The sequence below is a fragment of the Labrus bergylta genome, chromosome 8, assembly GCF_963930695.1.
Source record: "Labrus bergylta chromosome 8, fLabBer1.1, whole genome shotgun sequence".
Classification (NCBI taxonomy): domain Eukaryota; kingdom Metazoa; phylum Chordata; class Actinopteri; order Labriformes; family Labridae; genus Labrus; species Labrus bergylta.
Genome location: NC_089202.1, coordinates 18,306,568 through 18,314,951, shown reverse-complemented (window position 1 = coordinate 18,314,951; position 8,384 = coordinate 18,306,568).

Here is an 8,384-nt window from a genome sequence, read left to right as displayed (position 1 = left end):
CTAGGAGACTGAGTTGGCTAAATTACACTGTTGAGACAGCTAAAGTCAATCCTTTCAGCGTGTTATGGTGGGCTAGTTTGAGCCAGTGGTACCCAGTAAGACTTTGACTATGTACACACTGCCTTAATGCGAATACATATTTATTGCTTTGATCAGACTTCTTTGTTCAGCTGTTTACTTTTAAAATGTGGCCTAAATCAGGTTCCTGTGTGAACCGGTCATGGCCCTTAACTAACCCCCACCAAAGAACAACAAACAAACAAAATAATCACACGCTGTGTTTGCAGAAGTAAACATGGTGGCCACGGAAGTTAGCGAGGTTTACGGTTTCCTGTTGACATGTATGTAAAGTGCAAGCCAGCGAATCTATGAGCACATGACAGTGAGGAGGAGGACGAGGAGAACGAGATCTCCCCACAACCATGACAGCTACGTTGGTTTGAGTTCTAGCTTAAACCTGGCTTTAAGGCATTTACCATTTTGTTGCAAAGGATAAATGGACTTGAGCTTTTTCAACCTACACATTCACAGCCTGAGTGTGGAGGCTGCTATGTAAAGTTTTCATCAGTATTGACTGATAAATTCATAAGCATTCATTCGCTGCCGACGACGACAAAGAAGCAGCCAGAGAGACTGGAGGTAAAGTGTCTTGCTCAAGGGCACATCGGACATGAGATGAAGGAGTTGGGGATTGAACTTTCTAGTTATAAGACAACTGACTCACTTGAGTCACAGCCGCAGTTGTCACTGAGATCTTTGGTGCACCTATAAACCCCAGGTTGGGAACTATTGTTCTGAGGCCACATTCAGGCATTTCTTCCAGCATGCTTTCAAATACAGGGCAGCTACGATATAACCCCTCAAGTTTTGTTTTCACAGAAGTGTAATAGTTACAAGGTTTAACACCTCACTGTTCCTCCACTGACCACCTTTATGGCAGCTGTTTCTCATGTTTGTTTTCAATGATTGCTAGTTACTCTCGCTCCTGCCAATCATGCCAGCCCAGAGCTGCGACTGGCTGTTAAAGGTCCCATATTCTGCTTTTTCTGGTTTTATATGGTCTTTAGTGTGTTTTCCAAGTGTCCTGTGCATGTTTAGGCACATCTATTTGCAAAAATTCAAAGTCCGCGGAAACGCGGCTTCTCCTACGTCCTCCTGTTAGCTTCAATGAGACTTGTGATGTTTAAACTGGTCACTTCTGTCTTCAGTGGAAACGCAGACTTTAACTCATCGTGAGATGATTGATAGGGATACGAAAAATAAGTAGAAGTAAAGTTTTTTATACACAAATGTATTTATGTGATAAAAACACATAGAGCAGAAACTCTCTGACAGTCTGCAGTGCTGACAAATTCCAGCCATAGACAGATTTCAGTGGTTACAGGTTGAATATGTTTGTGCAATTTCTAACTAAGATCATCATGTTTGTTTTCTGTGCTAATGCTAATTAGTTTATAAGAAGTAGCTGAGGGTGTGACTTACTGAAGCTTGCAAGAGGGAAGTTTACAAGTTCCTTAAAGTGGTGGGAGTTCTTTGGTTTCATCAATTTTAATAAAGTAACATTTTTCACTGAATTGCAAAAGAGTATTAAAGTAGCAACACATGAAAATACATGGATGAGTTTTAATTTTACTGTAATGGGGAGTGAATGTGACACTAAATATTTCCCTGTATGTCCAACTTTTCATTCCATTGATGTGAGGTCTAACAGGCTGAATCCATTACAGCATGTTGTTGACAATCAGCTGTAAATAACCAACACAATTTTCATTTAGCTTCATTTAGCTGGACACTGTAGGAACAGCAAGGCCTGCTAGCTCACACAGCTAATTTGTCCAATTTCACAGTTTATCCGAGCGACATCTTGCAGCAGCAGCAGACTCAGCTGCTTCTTATCGGCAAATTTGTTTTGGTCCAGAACAGAAGAGACAAACCGTTGTTTAACTCTGGACCATGTACACACACAACAGGTAAGACACGACACACAAACAATGATTGCCAAGGAAAGCCTCTGTAAGACCTTGTGTGTTTGAAATAAATTGTTAATGGTGTTACATCAAGTAGATATCTCAGCAAGGCGGAGATTGCAGCTTTGTGCTTCACGGACTTGAGCGTCCCAGAAGCCTCCTCACTAATCCCTCTGTTAATACCCGGAGCATGAACCTATAAGCTTCCTTATATTTGTGGCGAAGGGGGGGGGGGAAAATAACAACATAATTCTCCCGTCCTGACAGAAGAGTTCAGTGGCTGCTAAGCCAACATATTACTATGTGAAGAGTGATATGAACTCATTTCATTCCAACTGACACATTCATATAATAAAGCTTGTTATGTTGAAAAGATAATCTTCTTCATTTGGCTGCAGCATTATCAAGTACGACCTGAGTCTACAGAAGTATTGTAAGAGGGCATAAATCTGTGAGAGCAATAGATTTTGAGCACACAAGCTTCCCACCCAAACCAACTAAAACATTTTTATAATCACATCAATAACTTTTATGGAGAATTACTGAAAGAAAACTCTTGTATTCATGATCAAAAGTGCTGAGCAGTTTACTCTCATTGCAAATAACTAATATTCAGCCATTGACAGACATTGGGCTATATCTATAGTTTTTATAGCTGATGCTTATTAATAGCCTCTTTGAAGCAACTAGCAAATAATAAACTGATATTAATCAATCTCGATCATTCTTTATTTGTATAGCGCCAATTCATAACAAAGGGTATCTCGAGACACTTAACCAATAGCAGTGAAAAGACCTTACTCATTGTTATGTTACCAAGACCAAACGTTAATCCATCATGAGCGCAGCACTTAACAACATTCAGCAAACTTCCCTTTAAGAGATGGAAATGTTGGACAAAACCAGACTCATGATGAATAGCCATCTACCACGACTGCGCTGGGCTTGAAAAATGGGATGGGGGGGATGTTTCATAGCAACAGGCTGTCCCCACCAATGATCCAGAAGAACCTCCGAGACATGAGAGCTCAGGAACCACCAGGAAAATATAACAACATAGGATTCACTTATTTGGCATTGCATCAATTTTATGCGCAGGTTTTAAATGAAAAAAAAAAAAACAGACTCACATCAAAAGAAAAAACACTCACAACAATTAAAGTCCAAACTATAATCACCAAGAAAAGTAACTAGGCCTACAGTAAGGATTTACAAAATGCTTCAGCTGCGAGCACCAACTAGAATAAGATAAGCAGATTCATCTTGTTTTGCTGTGGAAACAACCACCGCTAGGTAGCAGTTGCCTGCTAGCTGAAGCTAATGCTAGCCCTCAGCAAAAGCATTTCAGTTTTGGCTAATTTAAGCTGAAAAAGCTAACTTACATTATAATGCAGCTTTTCCTGACAGTATTCTCCATCCTCCTTAAAGACCTTATTTTCCTTAATCTGTGGGCAACACACAAACACCTTCACCATGTTAGCATCCTCATTGTTTGAATTAGCCACCTGGGAGCGCTTACCCTCAAATCTATCGATAACGAATGCTCAGCTGTTTAGCATGAATTCATTGTATGTTCTCTAAATTGACTGAAGTACATTCATATTTGTAGTTAGTTATGAAACAGGCTGTTATTGATATTTATGCATCTTTATGAGCTACAACAGCAAGATAGACCGTGAGTGAGGAGATTGATTATTTATTTCTGAATTGATATTTTGAATGCTTGTAAATAGTGCTGCATCCTTTAAAACAGCTAAACTCATGGTGAGTGATATGTTTGATTGTTTAAAGGATGAGGTCAGCAGGATAAGATTTAGCAACAGATAAAAGTAGATAAACAAGTACAGGACACGATCAGCAAAGAGATAAGACGACTGCTTTGTCTACACGGGGCACCTGAAGTGACATAAACTGAAAGTTCCTCATAGGAGCTTTGATAAAGTTTTACTTCTTATTTTCTTTTAATCTCTTAATTTAGATGTGTTAATGTAGTAATACAATAACTTCCCTTGTCACATTTATGGTGGGGACATGTCGGCATTATTTGTTCAATAAGGGGGAAACACTATTTCTCCTTTAATGGTAACTTCTGGTAAAGATAGAAGATTAGTTTATGTTTAACTTTTGATCAATGTGATAGTCATTTAAACCTTTGCTGATCCTGGGAACAAGGCCAAGTCACACACCTGTTCAATGAGTCCCAGTCTCTGCTGTTTTTATTGGGTTGTCTGGTGCTGCTGGGAACTCTGCGAGAGGTTGTAAAAAACAAAGCTAATATAATTTCTGCTGAATGTTGGGGTGTGTTCAGAGACCATAGTCTTAATGTTTGAGGTTCCTAACAAATAACACCGGCGTCATTTGTCCTTTAATATGAGCCTGAATATGATGAATATGCACAACAGGAAACAGCCTGGTGTTTGTTTACACGGCTTGATGAGCTCCGCTTTGCACCCCTAATCTATTATGTTGCCTTTATAATGAAAAAAAAAGGCCTCTATTGTTTCTCCTCTTTTAGTTAACTATAAGGTCCTTAATTAACAATATTTTAGTTCTGGCTTTCAATCAAAAGCTGTTTCACTTAGTCTGTTATGATTCAATGTGTTGAATACAAAATTATTTCAGTGAGTTCAGAGCTAAAAAAAAAAAAAGGAAAGGATTGCTTTAATTTTGTGACCGCAGAAGGAGATAAATAAACCGAGCGGATCTGACAGAAAGTCTCGCTGTTGAGACGCCGCTGATCCGCCGCTGATCCGCAGACCACGAGCTCTGATCCTGGAGATAAAAAATGTCTTGAAAGATCAAAAAGCAAAGCACTTAAAATGCATCTCATTTAGGAGCAGCAGAGAGTTAAATCAATGGTTTTGTCAAACAGCGGGTGATTGCGGGATAAAAGGAGACCCCGATTGGGCTAGAATTACAAATGGGAGGGATCTCATTCTTGGAGGTCGATGAAACTTGAAAGTCAAACTCTTGATTGTAGCGTAAAATTGCTTAATGAATGTGCAAAGAAAAACCAACACATTTTAATTTCTTTGTGGCAAGATTGAAAAGAGAGCAGGGTATCCGCTGTGCTTGGATGTTCAGGTGAGATGAAATTTTAATGATCGCCAAAGGAAACATTTATGAACGTTTAGAAGAGAGGTCAGCCAACAACCTCATATCAACACTTCTCCAAAATAAGAAGCTTAAAACTTAGAAATGCAGATCTCTTTTCCCCCTCTAACAAGAGATTATAAAAAGGAATTTACTGGAATAGTAACCTTAATTAAAGAGTTTCGTACATAGTTAAAAAGAAAATGTTTTATTGCTGTTTCACTGAGATACAGACCCCTACGTCAAAACAATCAGCATCCTTTTCTAACTCGTTATTTTCTCTTCATGATTTTGTTGGGGGGGGGGGGATGAACTCTGACACTTTAAAAGATAACTTTATTCAGAATCTTGCAGGTGTCCTGGGATAAGGGGGAGGGGGGGGGGGGGGGTGAGGTGTGAGGTGTGTTGATTGCAGATCCAATGCAGATGAGCAGAGTGAAGAGGACAGCGTGGAAGGGGGGAGGGGACAATAAAGCAGAACAGGCACTCAGAACTCTTTGAAATAAAACTAACACACCTCATGCTGTGACAGAAAGTAGTATTAAAAATATATACACCTAATATACGAATTCAGGGTTTGTGTGGACTGCAATTTTTATTGGCTGTTTATGTGTTCTGATCAACTCTTACAATGCTATTTATTAGTTTCTAACTGTGCAGAACTTCACTGAGTACTTCAAGTGTTTTACCGTTCTTCATCCTGCCATGAAACAAAACAAGCAATGAGGATGGTATAAATCTGAACAACACCCAGGTGTTCTTTTATCATAATCAAACAGGATTTCATAAACCTCAAAAACGTCTTCTTGTTGGCCAAGCCTTTCTCAATAGGCAGTTTCTAAATATGTAATGAAGAACATCTCCCTGATTCCAATCAAAACACTGACAGTTTGGACTGTTTGTCTTAAGCTGAATGCCACATTTCTTTGGATTTCATTTTGTATTTATCGTCTGCGGCCGTGTGTCTTTTCAATGTTTGTCGGCCATAGTTACTGTTTGCAAAGTAAACAGTGCATTGCTTCAGCTCACTGTCTGCAGTCAACAAACCATTGCCGGGCGATGCATGCAACCTGTGGCCCTCAGTTCTCATTTCTCAATAGTGGTTGAGCCACTTGACATGACGAACACTTTGAAGTAAAAATATTCAATATTCCCTCTCTAGCCTCTGGCTTCAAATCTCATGCATTAGAGATAAATGATGTATTACTCTTTGGTGGAAACATCCTCAGATAATATTTATAGAAAGACCCACAAAGGACTTTGTTTCTTTAAATTGTTGAGTGATGTGTTTGTTATGTAGTGGTGGACACTAACAAAGTACATTTATATAGTACTGTACTCAGGTACATTTTTTGAGTATCTGAACTTTACCTGAGTTTTAGGTGTCAAGAGGCTTAAAACCCGCCTCAGCTCCAGCTCTCAACCTGTCATTAGGTTGACTGAAAGTTAGGCTGAGACAGAATTTCCAACATGGCGGCTGCTGCCAATGAGCCTCCGGAGCCCCGTGCTGCAACAGATGTGTGACGTCACTCAGGCTTGAAAACACAAAGACAGAAATGTGATGTGAAGCTGAACTAGTCAAAGAGAAAGCTGTCTGTTCGTGCAGCGTCATAATGCTCATCCACACAGGTTTAGAAAATGTGAAAAAGGAGACGAGAGCAGATTTAAATTAATGAGATGAGGAATCCTAAATGAAAGTATTCAAATGGAAATATTAGTACTAACAGTAAAAACAAAAATCTGTTTTAGAAGTTATACACTTTAGTGCATGAAGTCTCAGAGAATAAATTATCTTTATAAATGTGATTTATTTGAAGTCCTTGACACTATGGAATAAAAGATTAATCAAAAGATTCATTTTACAGTGTGCGAGCTTTGAAGTACTTTTGCTTATTCAGCTTTTTCTTTGGAGGTATATTAACGGCTGATTGGACAAACAGCACTTTTTTTATGTCAGCAGAAATGCAATTTCCTTAAGAAGACCTTCAACATCCCGTAGAAAACATTTTGCTTATCAAAAGCTGTTCACAAATAAATGATAGTGAGCAATTGGATAAGAGAACCCGGCCTTAAAAAAAAAAAAAGAAAAGGTAAATGTCACCGTTTACTTCCCCGGAAGGCGAGCTTAATGTGAGGTCACGACGCAGTGCAGTCACATTCTGTAGGGCAGGGATACGTGAAGGCTTGCAGGGACATCATTTGCAACATAAAGGCTAAAATAAGCAAAGACATTTTGGTGCTCAAAAGGTCTGCAACCAACGCTTGTTTTCATCATCCAAAAATACAGGTTAGCAGAGCTGGAAGTTATGTTTAAGAATAACTAACTCGGGGGTTAATTTACTCCAGGTCGGACCTGTGGCACCTGTCCTGCATGTCGTTCTCTCTCCCCGATTTATCCACTGTCCTATCTCTAAAATAAAGGTATAAAAAGCCCAAAAATCAAACTGACTCAAGTTTGACAAATGTAAATCCTACCACTAAAGGCCTGGTAATTATATAAATAATTCAAGTAATGACAATTTTAGCCAGTTTATATCAAGAGAGTTTGCATTGCATTGTTGTATCCATTTATTGTCCATTATGTTTCCTGCCTGTTTTGTTGTTCCCTTTTAGTCAGTTTGTTGGTTTTTATGATCGTTTGCTATTAAAATGTTCTCATAAAAAGAATAAATTATAAAAAAAATAATAATAATTAAACTAATGAATAGATTCTCAAATTTTAAGTGATGAGCAAATATTTGTTGGCAGAAATACAGACCACCCTCTTCTCTCTCGTCCCAGCTCGTAAATTGAACTGTCACATCACATCATCAAAAGTAGCAGAAGAAACATAGAAGAGGGGCTGTCAAATTACTATTTTTCAGGATATTCTTATGAAACTAAAAGTTGTAGGTGTTCAAACACTTTAAATAACTTACAGTGGTTAAAAAAAAAAATCACTTTTAGGAGACGTAAGCCTCATTCACTTGTGCTTAAAACTCCTTCATCAGGGTGAGCTGCACGTGTGAACAGCTGAATTTTTCACCCCCAATATGTATTTAACAATTGTTCAGAGTTTTTTTTTTTTTTTTTTTCAGAAAATAATCCAGGACTGTGACAATGCAAATAAATCTGACTTTACGTTCCCGCGATCAGAAATGTTTAACAAGTTTCCAAAAGTGAGATTAATTCACTTGTGTTGACAAATCTGTCTATCACATCCACTCTCAATACCTTTCAGTGGGTTTTAAAGATATATTTAGAATTTAAAAGTTTTCAGGCTGAGCTGTGGAGCGCTAAAAGTAGGGCAACACACCAACGGCAAAAAACACACATAAGCACATG